The sequence below is a fragment of the Lolium perenne genome, chromosome 4 (assembly GCF_019359855.2).
Source record: "Lolium perenne isolate Kyuss_39 chromosome 4, Kyuss_2.0, whole genome shotgun sequence".
Lineage (NCBI taxonomy): Eukaryota > Viridiplantae > Streptophyta > Magnoliopsida > Poales > Poaceae > Lolium > Lolium perenne.
This window is the reverse complement of record NC_067247.2, coordinates 276,366,226-276,392,966: the sequence shown is the minus strand read 5'-3', so window position 1 is coordinate 276,392,966 and position 26,741 is coordinate 276,366,226.

The window sequence follows — 26,741 nt, the reverse complement described above, 5'->3', positions numbered from 1 at the left end:
TGAGGAGTTCTATAAGGAAATGGAGTTGACTATGATGCGAGCCAACATCCAAGAATCCAAGAACAAAACAATTGATCAGTTCTTCAATGGCCTCAACTACCCAATCAAGAGGATCGTCGAGTTCCAACAATACTCCAACATGGTTGAGTTGGTTCACCAAGCTTCCAAGGCCGAGCGACAAGCGAATGAGAACATCAAGTACAACAAGTACAAGCCCTACTTCGCCTCAAATCTCACGACAAGCACTCCTACAACAAGTGAGAAGCCATCCCCTTCCTCAACGCCTTCCAAGCAACTGACTATCGAATGTCGCATGAAGCAAACGGTTACTTCAACCACCTCTTCTAAAGCTTCTACGAGACCTAACAATGTCACTTGCTTCAAGAGTGGAACACAAGGCCAGAAGTCCTTCGAGTGAAATAACAACAAGGTTATGATCACATTGGAGAATGGTGACATAGCGACGCTAAGTGAAGGAGAATATGAAGCTATAGTTCAAGCCGCCGTAGCTAAAGAAGAAGAATATGATGAAGAAAGTGGAGAAGACCCCCTCCTTCGTGTGCATGACCCATGTCCTTCACTTGTGGTCACAAGGGTGTTGACTACTCAACCACAAGCCATCGAAGAACAAAGGTACAACATCTTCCAAACCCGTGCCGGTATTGGAGGAAAGTCGATCAAGGTCATCATCAAGTTGCCACAACTTCGCAAGCACCAAGTTGTGTGAGAAGCTCAACCTCATGCTCTGCAAGCATCCAAATCCATACCATGTCCAACGGTTGAGTGATAAGGGCAAGGTCAAGATCCAACACACTGTAATGTCCCAGGTTTAGAGATGATAGAGGGGTAGATTTCAGAAAGGGATGTGCATTGCATCGTAAATTACGGGGAAATTTTGCGCTTTTAAAACAAAACTGCATCGAAGGGGAACAGGTTTCTCTCTCGACACCTTACAGGGTTAGGGTTTCGAGAGTGCAATGAACTTGTTCTTACTTAACTAGATTAGGGTTTTGAGAAGAGAGAAGAGAAGATGCATCACAATCTTAAGTTGCATGATTGAATTCTAAATTAAGTTGTATGATTGAATTCAAACCAAATTTGAATTTGAATTTCAAATTCAAACATTAAATAAATAACCATAATTCAACTATGAGGAAATTTATCTAGTCAAATATAAATAATATACATTATGAACAATACAAATAAGAAGACAAGCTCATTAGAGAAAAACTTGAGCTTTATTGATTAACATACATTATACATTGTCTTTACAATATCTAGATATGAAATATAGAATATTACAACACATTACAAGAATTGGAAAAAAATAGAAAAAGAAAAAGAAAGAAGATTACAACTTAATGAATTTCCTAAACTACAAGATAAGCTTCAGGAAATGCTTGTGCTTCATGACCTTGAACTTCATTTTGATCATCACTTTGATCCCTGCACACAAACAAAGCAAAACACAAGTTATGCCAAGTGGCATTGCCACTTGGCAGGTTAGCAAAGAAAAGTGAATATGGTGGATAATACCCCAGCTCTGCCGAGCTGATACTCCCACCAGCCCAAGTCCCAAGCCACACACACAGGCAGCACACAAGGACTACTGCATGTCTAACACCACACAAGGCCAGGGAGAGTCTCCAAAGTGACCAAGCAAGAGCTGTCGACCAAGGAAGTAAGGTGGGATAGGTATAAAACCTTTTCACCAAGCCAAAACCCTAGCATCTCCATCGACAGAAGCTCAAAGGGTAAGAACACCAAGAACAGCAAGAATAGGAAGAACATCCAGAGCTGTCCAACCCATTCCATACATCACCAGAAACAAATCAAGCATCACAAGCCAGCAGGAGGAGCAGGGCAAGCTTCACACATCATCCAGAAGCAAACCCTCAACACCAACACATTTCTAGGAGCTGGAGTGAGGTATACACAGATGATCATGGGCAAGCAATAGTTTTGCTCATAAATAAGCATAAGCATCAATCACAGAAGAAATGAAGGGTAGAAACCCTGTTTGGGTCATCATCTGGCTACCAAGCCAGTTGGTGCAAGCAAATAAGGGTGAAGCAAATAGGAAATCACCAAGGGAACACTGGTTAACCAGAACAATGGCTTAACCAAGGAAATCCAGCAAGGAAATGATCCTATCCAATCAACCAAAGTCACCTAGCACCTAAGACTTAGCACACCATCAGACAGATAGACAACTGGTGTCTATTCTTGTTTGTCAACAGCAAAGATCACTGGAAATCCAACAAGGAATTAACCAGTGAGGTATTCACTAAGCCACAAAGAAACCAACCGAGGTGGGAGCTTCTGAACAAAGAAGGAATTGCTGTTGAGGCCACCTCAACCACACAACTAGTCCAAACAGTTAAGCCTTGCACAGATATCATCACCCAGAAGGGTTCAAAGGGGGCTAGGGTACCCAACCAAGGGTTGGCATCCATCTAGCTCTATCAAATTCATTGAAATGATCATTACTGCTCAGCAGTTCACATCATTTATCCATCCAATAAAGCAAGGTAATACAGATAAATGAATTACACAAGTAATCAATGCACCAGAACCTTGCACATGATCCAGAGGATCACTGCAAGTATCAACTGATGCTTGAGCAAGCACCAGCACATGTCTGTGACACACACATACACAGAGATAAGCAACAGCAAGGCACAGACAGCAGGTAAGCAACCTTCTAACCAGCAGTTGATGGTCATATGATCATCAGAGCTTGCTATAGCATGCCAGTGCATGTTAGAGCATCACTGAGCAGCAGAGCATGGACCAGTTAATTAAATAGCCACAGTTAAGCAACAATTGTATCACAGATAATCATACAAACCATTTTATGATTGTATCCAGAAGCACTCCATCAAGGGATGGAGCTGTTAATTCAACAGCTAGGCTCAATTGAGCATGTCCAAGAATTAGAATACAAATACTAGCACATCAGGAGCACTGGCTCTTGCAAATTGCATGAATGACACACAGTCATCAGGCCAGAGGCAAGTAATTGCACACACAGGAGAGGCAGGAGCAAGATAACAAAGACCAAGTAACAATTAAATGAGCTTAGCATCACAAGATGCTCATGAGCAAGAGCTCATGAGTTGCAACAAGAAGTAATGGAGAAAGAACAAAGACGGTACGCAAAGATACACATGGTAGTACAAGCACAGGCGAGCGTAGCGCGGCGGCATGCCTAGCCTGGAAGACGACGCAGCAGCTAGCACATCACCAGGGCTGGCATAGCGCAAGGCTACAGAAGCGTAGCAGCAGCAGCACATCGGCAAGGCAAGCATCTCCACAGGGAGAAGCAGGCCAGTGGCCGAGCTAGACGAAGGGGAGGAGAAGAGAAGAAAGTAGAACAGGTAACAGAGGAGGAAGGAGGAGGAGTAACTTACAGGCGAAGCAGATGAGCACGACCATGGCGGCACGGCGGCACACGCCGGGCGAACGGCGGCGCCAGGCCAAGCCAAGCCTGGTCACCACATCGCCGCAACACCGGCATCACCACGGCGGCGCCACGGCGCCAGGGACGCCGATGAACGGCGGATCTTCACGGATCCGTGCGGCCGAGGCGCAGACGCGTTGGGGGCGAGTCGAGGAGGACACGAGCGTCAGATCGACGCGGACCACCATGTCCGCTGTCGAGAGGCGGTCCAGATCCGCACCATTTCGTCGCCAGTGATGGCCGGAGACGGCCGGATCAAAGCGGCGACGGTGGAGGCGATTTTGGTGTCGCGGGAGCCCGAAAGGGGATTAGGGTTACGGAGAGGAGGAAGACGACGCAACTGGGTCGGTTGGACCGAGCCCAGTGGGCTGGTCCAACCTAACCAGCTCGGCCACCTGACAGGTGGGCCCAAGGGGCAATTCAGTCTTTTCACAATTTCATTTAAAACCAGAAACTTAGAAATTAAATAGAAAATTGATAAGAGTTCTAAAAAAATAATTAAAAATATGAAAACTACTCAGCATAAAATTCTCTATCATAATAAAATATAAAAATGAATTTTTGAATAAACTAAGATTAAATCCTAATTTGATGATTAAAATAATCATTCAAATCACACTTTATATTTTCAATAATGAAAATAAGTCCATAAATTCTTTTGGACTTTAAAAACACCTTGACAACATTTCAAGGTAGTATATTACCCTAAACAGAGTATCCCTAAATTATTCTTAGTATTTACCTCTCACATAAAATGATAAGACACCGGAAGGGGGGAACAAACCCTAAAACTGGAATCATGCATAATTGCTTCTTTAACCATTGCCCTTATCGGATAATGATGCTATTTTTCAGAAACAGAGGACAAGGGTCAGTCCACACCATCCAACTGCAAAACTTTGCAGTGTTCAGGCAAGTTCATCACTTGCTCATGTCATTTGAGTATTTCTATCAAATTACTTGCAAAGTACTATGGTTATCACTATTGCATAAAAACCAAAACCACTATTTTCATAACTATGAATATAACTATGTGGTTGGCAATGGAACCATGGATTGTGTTGATATGGTGGAGGTTCCATTGCAAGGGTTTATATCCATCTAGGATTAACAACAAATGTCGTCCAGTGATTCTTGTGCCGTAAGACCCGTGTTAACCATAAGATCCGGAGTGGGACGGAGTAGTCAAAAGTGTTTCCACCTCTCGTTCATCAACGGATGCGCTTTACCATAGACACTTGTATCTGTCAGGGCAAGCGGTTGGCTGGGGAAGCCTTAAGTCCCCACGGCATAGTCCGTAGACACTTGTCGCTCGAAGAACAAGCGGTTGGCTGGGGAAGCCTTAAGTCCCCACGGTATTGCGGTCTATGATGGGTTGCAGCTACCGGCGAAGGAGTTTGGTTAACGAGTCCCAAACTGTTGTCGTGGTCAGGGTCCACCCGTGAGTGGGAATAATGGGACCGGCGAGGACCCAGGGTCGGGGCATGCAACAAAGGGTGGGTGTTCGAGGTAGCGGATGAACATGATTGGCTAGACCTTATACCGGGCCTCACACCATAGGAAGTGTGGACGGGAGAGCTGCCCGGTTGGCACCAAGGTTAAGATCTCTTATGGGTAAAGCAACACACCTCTGCAGAGTGTAAAGAACCGTGACCTGTCACTCCCTGTTCCAGGATATGGAACTGCGAACGCGGCCGGAAAGGAGCTCCATGAAGTTCTAGTAAACCGGTGAAGGCTGACGGGCATAGCTCTTTGAAATAAAAGCAATCTCTTGAAGAAATGTTTATCAAAACTTGCATTGGTATTAGACTTTCTGGTCTAATATCGTAGCTAGTGCATTAAACTCCTCTTATCTATAATGAACTTGTTGAGTACGCTCGTACTCATCCCACTCTTAAATCCCTTGCTTAGATTGTCTGAATCGTCTGGAGGAGGACTACGACAACCCTGAAGGAGCCGAGATCATCGGCTATGAAGAACCAGACCTCTCTGGAGGTATTGAAGGCGTAGACTACCTCATAGTATACGGAACCGGGGAGGCTTTCGGAGGAGATCAAGCCTAAATGTATCGAGTAGTAGTAGTAGCCGAGCAGCGTAAACTCTTAATACTTAGCTGCTCGAAGAAATAAATGTATAACTTAATGAGACTTCTATATTGTAAGTTAAGTTGGGTTCGCCTCGAACCCAGGAGTATTCCTCTTAGGACCCAAGAGGAGCTCCGAGACGATATGTGTAATATGCTTGTAATATTAAATGAATGAGTTATGGACCTGCTATGTTCTGTTGTACTACTCTGAGGGATGTAATATTTGCGGAATGGTACTTCGTGAATGTTATGTCAACCACTGGCATACTACAACATGCAGTGGTATGCAGGGTCACCACAGTTGGTATCAGAGCAAAAGCTTTGACCTTAGGTTGGAACCTAGTAAATGGAACCGAACGTTAGGAGTCAAATAGGACTAGTAAAGAATTCTCTAAAAATATGGTGAATATTCAATTGAGAATACAACAATCATATCTTTTAGTGCGATAATTCTTTATTATCTCTATTATGATGCATTATTACTAATCTTATAATCTTTCTATTTCTACAGCCAACCATGACAAGTTCACGTCCGGGACGAAACGTGAAAGTGATGGATTCCACACTGAGTGAATATGAAGGAGGACTCGCAGATATTCTTCGTGCCATCTTACTTGAATTTTGGTGTGATCCCCAGATCCAAGTAAAGAAATACATGTACTATGATGGTACTGTATTGGCAAAGTGTAGGGTAGGGCTGCGACTTCCCGAATATTTGGGAATGAGCGTAGTAATGCCAGCAGGTGAAGCCAGAACTATCAACACAGCCTACCATATAGCCGTTATGAGAGCCATAACCGATATTCGGGAGCATAAGACGAAAGAGCTTATGGGTTCCGAATTCACCCACATTCCTCATATGCAGGAGGAAGATGATCCCATGCTTAACCACTTCAAATATGCAAAACGCAAACCAGCAGAAGCCGCAAAATACATGGACAATAGCCGCAACTTACTATCATTGTTCTTTCAGTTGAACCGTCATTTGACGGGAGCAATTGATACAATGCTAGAGGAGTTTACTGAACCCAAGGAGGAGACTAGGGGGAAAGAACCTATGGAGAATGTGGTGCACACACCAGTTTACTCAGCTGGTGACTACATTAGTATTGACCACCCTGACCGTGAAACTACACTTGTTACACCTGGGAACTATTTTAATAGTTCCTATAGAGGCTATGAGGGTGGAGAGGAATCCGGAAACAATCAGCGTTCTGTGACTCCTATAGAAAACTCCACAGGTTGGCGTTGGGGGTCTAATACTGAAACTCATAGTACTTCAGTGTATTATGATGGGGAGATGAATGAGGACGCCATGACCCAGCACCAGAGTTATCCGTGGAATGGGGAAGAAGTTGGGGGGTATCCTACACAGGTTGAGTCGGATACGAATGTTGGAAACACCTATGGTGGAGCTACAGGGGAGTACACCCGATGGGTGGACTATGATGCACTGAATGACCAGTTCGTGAACACTGATTTCTCCCTAGGGTCATCATCTGATTCTGACTACCAGCCGACGGGGAAACCTTATGTTCCAGGTTCTGTCAGGAGGACGACACGTTCGACCGGATGGAAGCCTGGGATGTACCGGGAGTGAAGATCGACTAGAGTCCACCAAGGAAGGCGGGACTACAATACACAAGTACCACGTGTATTGTAGTGTGTAATATTTGTAGAAATTTGTACATATACTTTAATAAGTGAGTTTGCATACTCACAGTGACTTGAGTATTGTAATAAGACCACTTAAGTATGTATATACAAGGTATATGTTTTGTATGATTTGGATTTGCTTCTTGATTTCCATTGCGTGACTAGTTCTGTGCACAATGTTGAGCTCAGAAAACTTGCGCATGGAGTAATTATGAGTATCATCTTGTGTTGCAGAACTAGGGGGTTATGTCGGGACCGGTAGGAGAGGAGACAGAAGCGCAGCGCATGGAGCGCGAGGCGAAGCAAAAGGAAGAGGCTGACGAAGTAGCTAGGAATCAGTTTCCACCACCACCACCACCCATGACGCAGCAGAATTTCGTCCAGTATATGCAAATGATGGAAGAGAGACAACGGGTAACGTTGGAGCAGCAGAATAAATTCTTCCAGGAGCTGCTGCAACAGAACCGGGTGGAGAGACCCGAGAATCAGGGAGTCACCTTATCAGACTTCCAGAACACCAAGCCTATATCTTTTGCATACGCGCCCGAACCAATGGACGCGGAAGACTCGCTTATGGACACCGAGCGAAAGCTCAATACTGTTGGGTGCAACGACCAGGAGAAGGTTCGTTATGCTACACACTTGTTGTGTGGACCTGCCGCATCATGATGGGACAACATCGTAGCCGTTTATCCGGCTGGAAAAGTATTCACCTGGGAGGAGTTTGCAAGGAAGTTCAGGGAATCCAATGTCCCTGAAAGCATTGTGGAACTGAAGCGTCGAGAATTCGAAAGTCTCGAGCAGAAGGATAAGGCCATCCTGACTTATGTCAGGGAATTCTCAAAGCTGTCCCGGTATGCTGTTGATGAAGTCAACACCGAGGACAAGAAAAAGAAGAGGTTTTTAAGGGGGTTAAGTCCCCAGTACAAGGTACAGCTCCGAATGATGAGAGCAACTGAGTTCCAAGAGTTGGTGGATGCAGCCATCACTCTTGAAGATGATTTCAAGCAACTGCAAGAGGAGAAGAGGAAGAAGGCCAAGTTTGAGCCTAAGAGGTTTGTCAGTAACAAGCCCAATACCAGCTTGAGTTTCAAGCCCAGGTACAACAACAACAACAACAACAACAACAACAACAACAACAACAACAACAACAACAGCAACTACTACAATAGCAGGAGGAACCAAGCGTTTCAGACTGCCAATCCAATGGTTTGCCGAAGCTGTGGACTTCCAGGGCATTTTGCCAAGGATTGCAAGAAGCCAAGGATTATATGCTTTGGTTGTCACCAGGAGGGGCACATGCTGAAGGACTGCCCCAAGAGAAATACTGGAGGAGGTCAGTCAGGAGGAGGAGGAAGCCGAGGAGGGAACTAGAAGAATAAGAAACCTTTCGGCAAGTTGAACTGCACCAGCCTGGAGGAGGTGGTCAACTCCGATCAGGCAGTGATAGGTACGCTCCAGATACTCACTCATCCTGGCAAAGTACTTTTTGATACTGGTGCAACTACATCATTCATTTCTCAGCAATTCATCATCAAACATGGGATTAGTTGCACTAAGTTAGATACACCCATAACTATACTTTCCGCGGGGGGAACGATAGTAGTAACCCATAACAAACAAAAACAAGTCATCATGATCAATAAGTGCGCGTTTGACGCAGACCTGTTCATTTTACCGATGAAGGACACTGATGTCATTCTTGGTATGAACTGGTTAGAAGCTAATGGAGTATTGATCGACTGTGTGAACAAGACCGTGTCTTTGAAAAGCCCTGATGGAAGTAGAATGATCTACCAAGGAGACAAGCATACACAGATCGAAGTTGAGCTACAGCTGAACAGCATGAAGGAGGTGAGGTTGGAGGATATACCTGTAGTGAATGAATTTCAGGATGTGTTTCCTAAGGAATTACCTGGAATGCCACCAGATAGGGAGATAGAATTCACTATCGACCAAATTCCAGGAACAGCTCCGATTGCTAAAGCACCATATAAGATGGGGCCTAAGGAGTTGAAAGAACTTAAGGAGCAATTAGATGACTTGGAACAGAAAGGATTCATACAAGAGAGTGTTTCACCATGGGGATCACCTGTGATCTTCGTGGATAAAAGAGATGGTGGTAGAAGGATGTGCAGAGACTACAGGAATTTGAACAACGTTACAATCAAGAACAAGTATCCACTTCCAAGAATACAAGATCTATTCGATCAAGTTAGAGGCGCGGGAGTCTTTTCCAAAATTGATCTAAGATCCGGTTATCACCAGATAAAAATCAAGAAGGAAGACGTTCCAAAAACTGCCTTTGTTTCAAGGTATGGACATCATGAATACCTTGTAGTGCCTTTTGGATTAACCAATGCCCCAGCAATTTTCATGAATCTCATGAATAAAATTTTCATGCCATATCTAGACAAGTTTGTCATTGTATTCATTGATGATATCTTGATCTATTCCAAAGACAAAGCTGAACATGCTGAACATCTGAGGTTAGTGTTGCAAACACTAAGAGAACATCAACTCTATGCCAAATTCAGCAAGTGTGAATTTTGGCTAGATCAGGTGGAATTTCTTGGTCATGTCATTAGCAAAGATGGAATAGCTGTTAACCCGATCAAGGTAGCAGCAGTTCTAGAATGGGAAGCACCCAAGACTGTCAAGGAAATCCGAGGATTCCTAGGAATGGCAGGATATTATCGGATATTCATTGAAGGATTCTCCAAGATAGCAGGACCAATGACGAAGCTGTTAAGAAAGAACACACCATTCGTGTGGTCAAAGGAGTGTGAAAAGAGTTTTCAAACTCTGAAAGAGAAACTCACCACAGCACCGGTGTTAGCAGTTCCTGAAGTTGGCAAGGACTACACCGTGTACTATGACGCATCCAAGCATGGATTGGGTTGCGTACTCATGCAAGATCGGAAAGTAATATCTTATGGATCGAGGCAACTCAGACCTCATGAAGTGAACTATCCAACACATGATTTAGAATTAGCAGCAGTTGTATTTGCACTTAAAACATGGAGACATTTTCTCTATGGAGCCAAGTGTGAGCTCTATACGGATCATAAGAGTCTCAAATACTTCTTCACTCAGAAGGAACTCAATATGAGGCAGAAAAGATGGCTTGAACTGATCAAGGATTATGATTTGACCATCAATTATACTCCAGGAAAGGCCAATGTTGTAGCAGATGCCTTGAGTAGGAAAAGCACCGGAGGAGTGGAACAAGAGATATCACCAGAATTGAGGAAGGAAATAAGTCAAGCCCAAATACAACTTTGGGAGAAAGAAGCCCATGAAGGACTATCGGCTTTACAAGTAGCTGATGAGCTAAATGTCAACCTGAAGAATGAGATAATGATGGGTTAGTTAGACGATCCATTCATCGTGGAGGAGATGAGAAGGATAGATGAAGGTAGACCATCAGAATTTCATCGAGGAGAATCAGGATCACTATGGTTCCAAAAGAGAATTTGCGTTCCGGATATTGCTGAAATCAAGGAAGTAATACTCCGAGAAGCCCATCAAACACCATACTCCATCCGGGAAGTACAAAGATGTACATGGATCTAAAGGAGCTATTCTGGTGGAATAACATGAAGAGAGAGATAGCCCAATATGTGGCGGAATGCCATACCTGCCAAAGGGTGAAGGCTGAACACCAGAGTCAGGCAGGAAAGTTACAACCTTTAACCATTCCAGAATGGAAATGGGAGGAGATAGGAATGGATTTCATCACCGGACTACCCATGACCAATAAAAAGAAGGACATGATATGGGTAATCGTGGACCGGTTGACGAAAAGTGCACACTTCTTAGCAGTAAACCAGCAAGATAAAGGAGAGAAACTCATCGATCTTTACATCAAAGAGATCGTGAGTAAACATGGAGTGCCCAAGAAGATCGTGTCGGATCGAGGATCCGTGTTCACGTCAGCATTTTGGAAGCAACTACATGAAGCTTTAGGATCTAAGTTGGATTATAGTACCGCCTATCATCCTCAGACAGGTGGACAAACCGAGAGAACTAACCAGATCCTAGAGGATATGCTAAGGGCTTGTGCCCTAGACTTCGGAGGATCATGGGAGGAACACTTGCCACTAGCAGAGTTTTCATATAATAATAGCTATCAAAGCAGCATCAAGATGGCACCGTTCGAAGCTCTGTATGGAAGGAAGTGTAGATCACCCATATGTTGGTATGAAGCTGGAGCAAGCAAAGAGTTCAATCCTGATTATGTCAAGGAAAAGCAACAAATCATCGACATTATAAGAGATAGGTTGAAGATAGCTCAAAGTCGGCAAAAGAGTTATGCCGATCAGAAAAGAAGAACATGGGAGCCACAAGTTGGAGACATGGTATATCTCAAGGTGAGCCCGATGAAAGGACTTCAGAGGTTCGGAGTAAAAGGAAAGCTAAGCCCTAGGTACATCGGACCTTTCAAGATTCTGAGTCAAAACCGAGGGTTAGCCTTTGAATTGGAACTACCGGGAAGGTTATCTCAGGTTCACAACGTATTCCATGTATCGCAACTCAGAAAGTGTTTAAAGACCCCAGATGAACCAGTATCACATGAAGAGCTTGAGTTACAACCAGACTTGACCTACATCGAGAAGCCAGCGAAGATTCTCGAGGAGAACTGGAAACAACTCAGGAATCGAGCTATAAAATACTGCAAGATACAATGGAAGCATCATCCCGAGAGGGAAGCCACCTGGGAAAAGGAGGAAGACCTGAGGAAAACATACCCCGAACTCTTCAGGAATTACAACCACAACTTCGGGACAAAGTTTTCTTTAAGGGGGAAAGGCTGTAATGTCCCAGGTTTAGAGACGATCGAGGGGTAGATTTCTGAAAGGGATGTGCATTGCATCGTAAATTACGGGGAAATTTCGCGCTTTTAAAACAAAACTGCATCGAAGGGGAACAGGTTTCTCTCTCGACACCTTACAGGGTTAGGGTTTCGAGAGTGCGATGAACTTGTTCTTACTTAACTAGATTAGGGTTTTGAGAAGAGAGAAGAGAAGATGCATCACAATCTTAAGTTGCATGATTGAATTCTAAATTAAGTTGTATGATTGAATTCAAACCAAATTTGAATTTGAATTTCAAATTCAAACATTAAATAAATAACCATAATTCAACTATGAGGAAATTCATCTAGTCAAATATAAATAATATACATTATGAACAATACAAATAAGAAGACAAGCTCATTAGAGAAAAACTTGAGCTTTATTGATTAACATACATTATACATTGTCTTTACAATATCTAGATATGAAATATAGAATATTACAACACATTACAAGAATTGGAAAAAAATAGAAAAAGAAAAAGAAAGAAGATTACAACTTAATGAATTTCCTAAACTACAAGATAAGCTTCAGGAAATGCTTGTGCTTGATGACCTTGAACTTCATTTTGATCATCACTTTGATCCCTGCACACAAACAAAGCAAAACACAAGTTATGCCAAGTGGCATTGCCACTTGGCAGGTTAGCAAAGAAAAGTGAATATGGTGGATAACACCCCAGCTCTGCCGAGCTGATCCTCCCACCAGCCCAAGTCCCAAGCCACACACACAGGCAGCACACAAGGACTACTGCATGTCTAACACCACACAAGGCCAGGGAGAGTCACCAAAGTGACCAAGCAAGAGCTGTCGACCAAGGAAGTAAGGTGGGCTAGGTATAAAACCTTTTCACCAAGCCAAAACCCTAGCATCTCCATCGACAGAAGCTCAAAGGGTAAGAACACCAAGAACAGCAAGAATAGGAAGAACAGCCAGAGCTGTCCAACCCATTCCATACATCACCAGAAACAAATCAAGCATCACAAGCCAGCAGGAGGAGCAGGGCAAGCTTCACACATCATCCAGAAGCAAACCCTCTACACCAACACATTTCTAGGAGCTAGAGTGAGGTATACACAGATGATCATGGGCAAGCAATAGTTTTGCTCATAAATAAGCATAAGCATCAATCACAGAAGAAATGAAGGGTAGAAACCCTGTTTGGGTCATCATCTGGCTACCAAGCCAGTTGATGCAAGCAAATAAGGGTGAAGCAAATAGGAAATCACCAAGGGAACACTGGTTAACCAGAACAATGGCTTAACCAAGGAAATCCAGCAAGGAAATGATCCTATCCAATCAACCAAAGTCACCTAGCACCTAAGACTTAGCACACCATCAGACAGCTAGACAACTGGTGTCTATTCTTGTTTGTCAACAGCAAAGATCACTGGAAATCCAACAAGGAATTAACCAGTGAGGTATTCACTAAGCCACAGCAAACCAACTGAGGTGGGAGCTTCCTGAACAGCAAGGAATTGCTGTTGAGGCCACCTCAACCACACAACTAGTCCAAACAGTTAAGCCTTGCACAGATATCATCACCCAGAAGGGTTCAAAGGGGGCTAGGGTACCCAACCAAGGGTTGGCATCCATCTAGCTCTATCAAATTCATTGAAATGATCATTACTGCTCAGCAGTTCACATCATTTATCCATCCAATAAAGCAAGGTAATACAGATAAATGAATTACACAAGTAATCAATGCACCAGAACCTTGCACATGATCCAGAGGATCACTGCAAGTATCAACTGATGCTTGAGCAAGCACCAGCACATGTCTGTGACACACACATACGCAGAGATAAGCAACAGCAAGGCACAGACAGCAGGTAAGCAACCCACTAACCAGCAGCTGATGATCATATGATCATCAGAGCTTGCTATAGCATGCCAGTGCATGTTAGAGCATCACTGAGCAGCAGAGCATGGACTAGTTAATTAAATAGCCACAGTTAAGCAACAATTGTATCACAGATAATCATACAAACCATTTTATGATTGTATCCAGAAGCACTCCATCAAGGGATGGAGCTGTTAATTCAACAGCTAGGCTCAATTGATCATGTCCAAGAATTAGAATACAAATACTAGCACATCAGGAGCACTGGCTCTTGCAAATTGCATGAACGACACACAGTCATCAGGCCAGAGGCAAGTAATTGCACACACAGGAGAGGCAGGAGCAAGATAACAGCACCAGTAACAATTAAATGAGCTTAGCATCACAGTATGCTCATGAGCAAGAGCTCATGAGTTGCAACAGCAAGTAATGGAGAAAGAACAGCACAGCACAGCAGCATACACATGGCAGTACAAGCACAGCAGCAGTAGCGCAGCAGCATGCCTAGCCCAGCACGACGCAGCAGCTAGCACAGCACCAGGGCTGGCATAGCGCAAGGCTACAGAAGCGTAGCAGCAGCAGCACATCGGCAAGGCAAGCATCTCCACAGGGAGAAGCAGGCCAGTGGCCGAGCTAGACGAAGGGGAGGAGAAGAGAAGAAAGTAGAACAGGTAACAGAGGAGGAAGGAGGAGGAGTAACTTACAGGCGAAGCAGATGAGCACGACCATGGCGGCACGGCGGCACACGCCGGGCGAACGGCGGCGCCAGGCCAAGCCAAGCCTGGTCACCACATCGCCGCAACGCCGGCATCACCACAGCGGCGCCACGGTGCCAGGGACGCCGATGAACGGCGGATCTTCACGGATCCGTGCGGCCGAGGCGCAGACACGTTGGGGGCGAGTCGAGGAGGACACGAGCGTCAGATCAACGCGGACCACCATGTCCGCCGTCGAGAGGCGGTCCAGATCCGCACCATTTCGTCGCCAGTGATGGCCGGAGACGGCCGGATCAAAGCGGCGACGGTGGAGGCGATTTTGGTGTCGCGGGAGCCCGAAAGGGGATTAGGGTTATGGAGAGGAGGAAGACGACGCGACTGGGTCGGTTGGACCGAGCCCAGCGGGCTGGTCCAACCTAACCAGCTCGGCCACCTGACAGGTGGGCCCAAGGGGCAATTCAGTCTTTTCACAATTTCATTTAAAACCAGAAACTTAGAAATTAAATAGAAAATTGATAAGATTTCTAAAAAAAATAATTAAAAATATGAAAACTACTCAGCATAAAATTATCTATCATAATAAAATATAAAAATGAATTTTTGAATATAACTAAGATTAAATCCTAATTTGATGATTAAAATAATCATTCAAATCACACTTTATATTTTCAATAATGAAAATAAGTCCATAAATTCTTTTGGACTTTAAAAACACCTTGACAACATTTCAAGGTAGTATATTACCCTAAACAGAGTATCCCTAAATTATTCTTAGTATTTACCTCTCACATAAAATGATAAGACACCGGAAGGGGGGAACAAACCCTAAAACTGGAATCATGCATAATTGCTTCTTTAACCATTGCCTTTATCGGACAATGATGCTATTTTTCAGAAACAGAGGACAAGGGTCAGTCCACACCATCCAACTGCAAAGCTTTGCAGTGTTCAGGCAAGTTCATCACTTGCTCATGTCATTTGAGTATTTCTATCAAATTACTTGCAAAGTACTATGGTTATCACTATTGCATAAAAACCAAAACCACTATTTTCATAACTATGAATATGACTATGTGGTTGGCAATGGAACCATGGATTGTGTTGATATGGTGGAGGTTCCATTGCAAGGGTTTATATCCATCTAGGATTAACAACAAATGTCGTCCAGTGATTCTTGTGCCGTAAGACCCGTGTTAACCATAAGATCCGGAGTGGGACGGAGTAGTCAAAAGTGTTTCCACCTCTCGTTCATCAACGGATGCGCTTTACCATAGACACTTGTATCTGTCAGGGCAAGCGGTTGGCTGGGGAAGCCTTAAATCCCCACGGCATAGTCCGTAGACACTTGTCGCTCGAAGAACAAGCGGTTGGCTGGGGAAGCCTTAAGTCCCCACGGTATTGCGGTCTATGATGGGTTGCAGCTACCGGCGAAGGAGTTTGGTTAACGAGTCCCAAACTGTTGTCGTGGTCGGGGTCCACCCGTGAGTGGGAATAATGGGACCGGCGAGGACCCAGGGTCGGGGCATGCAACAAAGGGTGGGTGTTCGAGGTAGCGGAGGAACATGATTGGCTAGACCTTATACCGGGCCTCACACCATAGGAAGTGTGGACGGGAGAGCTGCCCGGTTGGCACCAAGGTTAAGATCTCTTATGGGTAAAGCAACATACCTCTGTAGAGTGTAAAGAACCATGACCTGTCACTCCCTGTTCCAGGATATGGAACTGCGAACGCGGCCGGAAAGGAGCTCCATGAAGTTCTAGTAAACCGGTGAAGGCTGACGGGCATAGCTCTTTGAAATAAAAGCAATCTCTTGAAGAAATGTTTATCAAAACTTGCATTGGTATTAGACTTTCTGGTCTAATATCGTAGCTAGTGCATTAAACACCTCTTATCTATAATGAACTTGTTGAGTACGCTCGTACTCATCCCACTCTTAAATCCCTTGCTTAGATTGTCTGAATCGTTTGGAGGAGGACTACGACAACCCTGAAGGAGCCGAGATCATCGGCTATGAAGAACCAGACCTCTCTGGAGGTATTGAAGGCGTAGACTACCTCATAGTCTACGGAACCGGGGAGGCTTCCGGAGGAGATCAAGCCTAAACGTATCGAGTAGTAGTAGTAGCCGAGCAGCGTAAACTCTTAATACTTAGCTGCTCGAAGAAATAAATGTATAACTTAATGAGACTTCTATATTGTAAGTTAAGTTGGGTTCGCCTCGAACCCAGGAGTATTCCTCTTAGGACCCAAGAGGAGCTCCGAGATGATATGTGTAATATGCTTGTAATATTAAATGAATGAGTTATGGACCTGCTATGTTCTGTTGTACTACTCTGAGGGATGTAATATTTGCGGAATGGTACTTCGTGAACGTTATGTCAACGACTGGCATACTACAACATGCAGTGGTATGCAGGGTCACCACACACACCGTCACCATCAACTTCAAGATCGATACTTATGAAGAAACCATCGAGTGTGATGTGGTTCCAATGACAGTTTACCACATGTTACTTGGTCGGCCATGGCAATACGATAAGAAAGCTACACATGATGGTCACTCAAATGCCTACACCTTCAAGGTCAAGGACAAGAAGTTTGAGCTTCGCCCAATGACTCCTAGCCAAATAATCGCGAACAATGCGAAGGCCTTTAGCGAGGGCACAACAACAAAAGAATCATGGTGACTTGAGAGGTGATCGAATGATCCACTTAAAGGAGAGTGAGTGGCACAAGCCAAATATGAGTGAGATGAAGAGTGTTCTCATAGCCACAAAGAGTGATTTGAGCGAAGAGCAAGACAACCCATCCACCATAGGGCACCATGTGCTCATATACAAGGGGCCACCGTCGGAGACTAACGACTTGACAACCGTTTATTTCTCTTTGATGTTTCTTTTGAAGGAGTCTCAAGATGTCTTCCCCGACGAACTTCCTCAAGTTATACCGCTTCAAGGCATGGAGCACCGCATCGACCTCATACCCGGCGCTCCACTACCGAACCATGCTGCCTTCCGCACCAACCCCGAATACACAAAGGAGATACAACGTCGATTTCATGACCTTCACATAAACGGGTATGTTCGCGAAAGCCTTAGCACATGTGCGGTCCCGGTCATTTTTGTCATGCCTTTGGGTTGTTCCAATGCCCCGTCACCCTTTTGCATCTTATGCAACATATCTTGAAACATCTTGTTGGCAAGAGTGTTGTTGTATGTCTTGATGATATCCTCATGTATTCCAAGAATCTCAAGGACCATGTTCTACATGTGAGAGAAGCCTTATGCATCTTGTGCCCCATTTCACACAAAAAGTTGATCTCCTTGAGGTTGTTATTCACAATCGGCCTACGGCAACCACTGTTAACCAAGTTCGTAGTTTCCTTGGCTTTGTCGGTCTATATCCTCACCTTGTGAAAGATTTTAACACCATTGATTGCCTCTTGAATGCGCTCACTAAACAACACGCTTTTGATGAATGGGAAAAGAGACTTTCCGAGGAACCACTACTTGTTCTACCAAACTTTTATCACACCGACACATACTTTGGTCCCATTTTTGGCAAGTGTTCCATTGAAAATGGATTCGATGATTCTTATTTGCATGAGGGCTTCGTGTTCAACGCTAACAAAATTTGCATACCCAAGTTTTCTCTTCGAAAGTTGCTTTTCCAAGAGTCACATAGCGGTGGACTCATGGGACACTTTGGATGCAACACCCCACCTCTACCACTTCCTGAGCGAACCAAAATGGACTTCAACAAGCACGCCCTCTATATGACGAACCTCCATAAAGATACAAGGGCGATGATACAAGAACATGTACTTCGCCAATCTACCCGCCTCAACGCCAAGAAGAAGGAAAGGTTAACACATGAACGCAACTCCAAGCTAAATCCAAGAGGAGATGGTCCCTTCAAGGTGCTCAAGCGCATCAAAAACAATGCCTACATCATCGACATACCAACGTCCAAGTACTTGGTGAGCACCATATTCAACATCTCGGGTTTCTCACCCTATCATGGAGATGAGGAGGAATTAGAGTCGAGGACGACTCTTTCTTAAGGGGGGAGATTATGTAGCCCCGCCCAAGGATGACACTACACCAAGGCCAAATGATCCCCCAAGTGGACCGATGACGCGAGCACGCACCAAAGCACTTGAACAAGAGGTGAACTCGCTCATCACCATGCTTTGATCCTAACCTCCCTTCGAATGGCTTGATACCTCATCAAAATGCTTTATGTGTAATCAGGTACATCGTTGAGGAAGACCCACAAGGAAGCCAAGCCATCAGGGGAGGAGAAGAACAAGGAAAAGTGGAACTTGAGCAAACCGGCGATAGAACCGGCAGCACCGGCCCCTGCGCCGGAATCGTTCCGGTCAGCCGGCTGCTGTAACTGGAACCGTCCGGTGGGAGAACCGGCGCACCGGAATCAGCACCGGAACGTATTAGCAACAATGACAACAGCAGCCGGCAGTGCCGGTCCCCACGCCGAACCGTTCCGGCGCCAGAACCGGCACAACCGGTTTTACCACTGGGACTCATCGAATCACATTTGTCCCAACTATTTGCCATATAACTTTACCCTTCTACCCCTGGGCTCTATATATACTCCTAGTACGGCCAGATCTAGGTTTAGATAAGAATTTGAGTTTATGCTTGAGCTTTGTCTCACCTACTACTAGGACTATCATATCCTTAGTATCAAGGCTGCTCTTGAGGATCTTTCTCTCTTCATGTATGGCTCTAGTGCAAGCACTCTTTTATCCTTGTTCTAGAGTTGATTTCTTCACCAATCTCTCAACCCTTGGATTTTACCCCATGGGTATCTCCAAGGATTGATTCTATTGGCTTGGTCTAACAAACCAAGGGAGTGAATTTGGTTTGTATTGGGTGTGTGAGTGTGTTTTGCCTTTGGATCTTGTGTTCTTCTTCCATTTTCCATCCCCTCATTCAGCAACGTGGTCAATTTCGTGAGATTGGGCCAAACCCTAGACCACTGGTCCCATCAGTACGTCATAAAGGGGATACCTTGCAGAAGGTGATGGAAACATCTCCTCCGTCTATGACATTCATGCGGGATCTTATGGGAGCCCGATTGGCCTCTTGGAATGAGTTTTTGCAACGCTTAGACTTAGTCCAGTTGCTTTAGGGTTCTGATGAATTCCTTTGGGGACTTACCAAGAACGGTGTATTATCGGTAGGATCCATGTATAAGGCTTTAGTACCCATTCAGCCGGTGCTAAATAATAAGAACATCTGGAAGATGAAGATATCATGGAAAACTAAGGTACATGGTACCTTCGCCGTGGTGTTATTCTTGCGAAATATAACCTTGCAAAACGCAACTGGCATGGTTGTACGAAATATGTTTTCTATCACGATGAAGAGACAAGAAAATATCTTTTCTTCCAGTGTCGGTTCGCTAGAGCTATATGGTCAATCATTCAGATAGGTTCTACATTATATACTTCAAAAAATATTGCAAATATTTTTGGCAATTGGCTAAATGGAGTGAATTCTAGGTTTAATGTTCTTGTTAGGGTGGGAGCGATTGTCATTATATGGTCGTTGTAGCTATGTAGGAATGACAAGATATTTTATGATAAAAATTCTTCTCGTATGTCGGTCATCAATCAGTGTGCGGCCCTGCTCCATTCATGGTCGTCGCTTCAGTGTTTGGAGGACCGCGACTTCTTTATGGAGGTGTCTACACGGTTGGAGGAGACGACCAAGGAGTTTATTACCCAACATAGGATAGTCGTAGAATTTTACCTCATGTGGCTGTTTTGGATGACTAGTCCGGCTACATAGCCATAAGATTTTACCTCCTGTGACCGTCTTGGATGACTAGTCTTTTTTTTTTTCATCCTATGAGCATTCTTGTAACGTTTTTGGTGTGTCTCATAATGTTGGAAGGCTGCGTGCATCTTAGAAATGCAGATACCGAGTATATTAACTTTTAAGTTTTTTTTTCGAAATGGGGGAAATATCGCCCCAGCTTCTGCATCCAAAGGATGCACACGGCTTTTTTTATTAGATTATTCACGAACCTTACAAGAAACAATACAAAAGATCAATCTCGAAGCAACCTAACTATACCTACAGTGGGATGAAGAGGGTGACAATACACCAACTCCCATCAACCAAAACTAAATGCCTTCCCAAACCGCCCAATAGCAGGTGAGAAGCACATCCAGTCAAGCAGACTCTCAGCGTACGCCAACGCCCACGCCACAGGAGTTGCTTCCGCCGTCTTCCTCGACTCCATCTTCAAGAGAGATCATCGCATTAACCTTGCAAGACCTGCCGTCGATGCCACCATGACGCCAGACGGCTCCACCAACCTGCACCTATACATCATCCCGCATCTGTCGTTGATACCCTGCAGCACCATGCCGCTGAGACACAGCGCCAACAATGTGGTAGATGAACACCACTCCACCGAGAGCCGCCAACATCCAGCAGCTGCTCCAAAAACGATGCCCCAGGAGGTAGAAAGACGCAGGGTGCGCCGTCATCGTTCGATCCGGGACACCCGGACCTAGGGTTTCCCCCGGAGCAGCACAAGTGAGAGACCGCAGACTGCGACGACGATGCCTTCAAGAAGGTAGCGGCGCGACACGTCGCCATCGTCCGCCAACCGAAGTCAGAGCACGGTTTTCACCGGCAGCCGCGCATCCCCAACTCGCCGAGTGTAGTGCCAAGACGGGCAAAGATGACACCTCGACAAGGTAACGACGTCGACCGACGCCGCCATCATCCGCCAAGACCGAGGTCGAGGCTCAGTTTTCACCGGCCGCCGTGACACCCCGGACTAGATCACCATTACCGGAGACCTGTGTGAGATCCCATGATCCCCACACAAGACTACCAGCCTGGTCGACCACCTCCGACGGAGAAGATGGACACCGCCGCCATGCCCAAGGTAGTTACGCTGGATTCCTCGCGTCGCAAGAATAGCCCAAGATTTCCTCCGCGAACCGCCATCGGAGACCTCACGGAGCAGAGCCATGCCCCAGTCCCGTCCAGGCCCATCTGGGCCCAGATCGGGGCCTAGACCACCGCCGCCACCTGTTGCCGTCGACGGAGGGTCGCCGATGTCCTCCGGCCGCCGCCATGCCGCGACGCCCCGTCGACCTGGCCGGTGCGGTCGCCGCCGCCAGTGCAAGATGCGCCCGGCCGAGTCGCGGACGAGAACCTCCGCCGCCGCCGCCACGCCACCGAGGCTTTGCCCGGCAGCGCCTCCGGCGACGGCGGCAGGGAGAGGAGGCATGAGGGGAGGCGAGAGGAGGGGCTGCCGGAGCGCCCGGGCGTGGCGCGGCGCCGCCGCGTCGGGGCGAGGGTTAGGAGCGGGGCGAGGACTTCTGGATTTGATTTCCCTTCATATTAACTTTTAAGTAACTAGGAAAAATGCCCGTGCGTTGCATCGGGTAAGGAAAGGAACATTTTCCGTGGAACACACAAAGTAAGATTTCGTTAGAACAACCACGATATGCATAAACCAACCAACTTCATCGCACCCACAACGCGTCCCCTGGTCAGTTGCGCTGCCTTAGAGCATCTCCACTCATTTGGCCTCCCCACGCCGAAATCCGAGGTAAATTTCGTCCGGATTGGATATAAAATTGGCGTGGGGAGAACCAGTTTCCCAGCTGCGATCTCAGGCGAAGACGCCGATCTAATTTCGAAAAATGAAAGCTTGACGAAATACGACTAAAAACGTTTGAATTTAGACTGAATTTAATGATATTTACTATATAGAGGGCGAAGTTCATACATAGAGGCTGAATTCTAATATATTTCGAATTCGGCCGGGGAATACAACTTTAAATATTAAATCACGGCGCTCTACATGCCGAAATGGCGGTAGAACACCGTGTAGTCGCCGTCGCCGCCATCATCGTCGGAGCCATCGTCATCGAAACGCGGCGGCGCCGCCGCCGCCTGGCTGCTGGTGCCCTAGCCGGGGTCTCCCCACCGGCCACCGTTGCGCGGCGGGGACGGCGATGGCTTGTACCACTCGTCGTCGGACTCCTCGAGGTCGATGACGGGGACGGGGGCACCAGATGGAGGAGTCGCAGGCTGGAGGTAGCGAGCGGCCTGCTCGAGGAGCCGAGCATGCCGCTCCGCCTCCTCCTTCTCCCACTGTTCCCTCGACCAGGCGCAGGCCTGGTCGAGGGGCATGGCGTTGTCGGCGGGGACGAGGTCCTGGAGGGACCTCACCATGACGGCCTCGAGGATTGTGGCGTCCTCGGCGTCGTTGACCTCCTCCACCTTCACCTTCGCCGGGTTGCGCTTCCGCTCGTTGGAGGTGCCTGGTTCGCTCTTGGGGCAAACCAGGCGGAGGTGGATGCATGGCGTCGATGTCTCGCGGATGACGATCCCGCCGCCGACGCTGCGCGCGCGGTTGCTCGGCGGGGAAGGCCGCTCCGTTTTCACCGGCGCCCATGATGGCGCCGACCTGGAGATCGGCGTGGACCTCGACGCCGAGCCGGACGATGACGAGCTGGCAGCCATGCGCCGTGGCTGCCAACTGCTTCCCCGGCGACGGCTGGCCGATACCCTCGACAGCGGGGGCATCGTCAGAACGGGATAGTTGCCGCCCTCGATGTGTTCTAGGACGGCCTCAAGCGTCCGACCCGGCGCGCTCCACCAACGCCGGCGCCCAGCGGCGTTGTTGCGTGGAGGCGGAGGCGGCGGTCCGTCGTAGGAGGCGAGCTCCCGTTCCCACCGCCGTAGGAAGAAGGAATTCCACGCCGTGTAGTTGTCGGGGTGGAACTGTGGCTCGGCGCGGTCCTGGTCCAACACGGTCAGCCGGACCTCCTCGATGGCGACGTCGAGGGCGTGTCCCTGGGGCGGCGGCGGGATTGGCACGGCGCCCGCACTTAGCCGCCACCCGCCGCCGGGAGGCCTCGTGTCCGGCGGGCAGGGGTACCCCGCCTGGTGGAGGAGGTGCCCCTCCCACGCGTGGAGCGACCAGCGGGGGAAGCCGTTGTTGGCCATGCCGTCTTCCTCGTTGAACGCCATGGATCTCGTCGATGGAGCAGTGGCTGATAGGGTTCGTCTCTGGCTGGGGTTTCGGTGGTGCTACGCGTCACGGCGAGTTATGTAGGCGGGACTGGACTGGGCGATTAAATGCCGCGTGGATGCTACGCGTCCGCTGCGAGCTGACCGGCGGCAGCCCTTATTGCGCACGGAAGACGATGCGTGTGCCGCTGACTGGCCGGGTCCATCTCTGCGGCGAAGCCGAAGCGAAAGCGCGGGAGAGAATTCTCGGCGTTTCGCGTGCTTTCGCTTCGTCCGGAGTCCCCGAGCGCACCTCGGGGGACCGGGGATGGCGTGGGCTCGCCGGATGGATTTAGGCCCAAATCCGGGGAAAACGAGGAATCGGGGGCGCGACTGGGCCGAATTTCGCCGACCGGATGAGAAAAACGGCGCTCGGGGGCCTTTTCGGGGAGACGAGTGGGGATGCTCTTAGCCTAGTCTACCCGCTGCTAAGCCTGGCCACCCGCTGCGATCATCACCTCACCTTAAACGAAGGGATAAATTTTCTCAAAGGATCCAGGATGAGAATTAACCGGATCAACCCAAATTGTTATGGTATTTTTTGTTTTCGGTTTGCATGAACCATGCATGATTCTTTCACCACAACGGACAGTAATACTCCCTCCATTCAAATGAACAAGGCGTCCTATTTTATGTATTTTTTATTAGAAATTACTCAAAATATATAAATATTGTTGATATAGAATTGACATCCTTAGAAAGTGTTTTTACTACGAATCCAATGAGACTAATTACATATAATATAATCAAAGTTTAGTTGCTCAATTGTTTCGGTCAAAGTTCGTCTTCAAAGCGTCTTATTCATCGAAACGGATGTCAATTAATTCACCAGGCACAACAAAAAATCACCAGGAGAATAGTACCGCTGGGAGGAAGGTCCGAGCTGCAGGCTGCCGGCGAGGGCCAGGACGTGAGCCACAACATAAGAGACCTTTCACAGCAACTTCCAAGGTCAATCGCACACCCCACCTGTCTCTATCTCCTCACATCTGAAACAAATACACAACTGGCATGTAGAGCCCCAGGTCAGCCACTGAGCTCACGAAGGCCAAAGTCGATTCATGTTAATGCTAGGAGGAAGATGAAGTAATCTAAAGATGATGCTACGTGGAACACGAATTTGGTAAGAGGTGCAAACTCGGTAGTCCACTTATGGCGGCCACGAACTGAAATATCAACCATATGACTGCAAGAGGCACGCGCAGCAAACTTTTACGACCCCCGCATCGTAATCAAACCGCACGCCTGATCTTTCCCCTCAATGCACGACGTCAGCGTGGAGCACAACCAGGCAGCCAAGCAGCTTGACGGGCTGTGCTAGGGCAGGCGCGTGACGGGATACGTTAGGCCAGGCCCGCCCGACCACGAGCAGGAACACCGTGGCGGCGGTAGCCGGTAGGACGACGGGAGGCTTGGATGCCGAGCGTCACAACCGCGGTCGCCCTGGCAGGTCCTTGGGAGTCTGCACGAGGGGATTTTTCCAGGGTGAATAGAGAAAAGAAGAGCGAACCGGTAGGTGGCAATTTGGTGGTATTATGTAGTTTGGTGGGAGGGTAAAACGGTAAAAGTAAGAACGGACGAACAAGAAACCTTATTTTCTTTATTATTAGGTATAGATAAAACGTTCTTTATTGAGAAAAATAACAACCATATCGAGATTTCTCAGAGATATCTATGGACCTCGATCGGCAGACATGCACGCAGAAGAAGACGAGGAACGATCACATCGCTCCTGCCCTGCACCCGGAGCCGGAGTGCAAACATCACTGCCTCTCGGTGAGCCAGCGACCAAAGGAATACCCGGGGAAAGAAGGAATGATCAATCATGTGATTCTGTCGTGCAGCACGGCAGGTTCGTCGCCCCGGCATGCGAAGTTGCTGGCCGGTGGAGCAAAGCAAGACACGTTCTTCGGCTTGGTCGCATGCCGCTACGAAAGATGAGACGGAACGGAACAGAACGGACGAGGAACAGAATGGACATGGGGCCCTGCAGGGGGGAGCCACCGTCCGGCACGGGGCCTCGTCCGGCGCTGTGCAGGTTGCATCGGGATCTGGGCGTGTCTCCACGGCTCACGACACGGCGACACGAGTCCCTTTTCGGCCGTGGTTGATCTCGGAGTTCCTGTTCCGTTCGTATTCATCTTCGAGCCACCGGAGTCTATCTCTGTTGCAGGCTTTGCAGTAGCTCCCGCGCCTTTTCTGGCCGTGTTTCCACCATGTGTTGCATACTGTACTACCGTGTATAATAAACAAAACATATGCGAAAACTACTAACATGTGACATGCTGCTCGGAAGATTGGGTACCTGCTGCACGCCATACTTTGAAGGTTGACATGGATGATGGTGTCGGAGCAGCTGCCGAATTCATACAGTATGCCTGAATGAGATAGATCCACACTAAAATAACTGTTCAAAAATGGAATGTGCTTTAGAGGTGGAGCTGCTAACTTCAAAATTTTGCCTCATTCGCTGCGTTGCCCAATAAGTAAAGTAAACGCGCGTGGAGCCAGTGTGTTCGAGCGTAGCAGTGCCACTTTCCCGCGGCTACGCCATGAAAAGGCTACGCCATGAAGAAGCTTGGTAATACTTCCCCTCCACTTTGCATATTTGCAAAGCCTCTGGTTTTCGCTCGGTTTTCTACTAAAAATGGGCACTTTCTACTTAATTAATAGAAGGGCAAAGATTTGGCCTTCGTTTAAGAAAAAAAGTCTCTAGCCATTTTGTATAACTTGCGCGGAGGCCAAACTGCCCAAACATGGACACTTCGAGAGTGTGCCATTCCTCCAGCTTCTTCGCCAGCCACCACCCTGCCCCCTTTCCCGCCGCCACTCCGTCCACCGGACGTCGTGCCCCATTCCAGCAGCTTCTTCGCCTCGCTGCCCCTCGTTCCCCCGCCGGTGTGAGGTTCCACACCACCAAATCGAGGTCGTCCCGCCTAGAGTAGCATCGTTCAATTCGGAAAGGACGTGGTCGGTACTGGCAATTCCTACTGTGTGGGAAGCTCCACAGTACACCCCCGAGCTCCCTCCGGGACTAGGCTGATCCG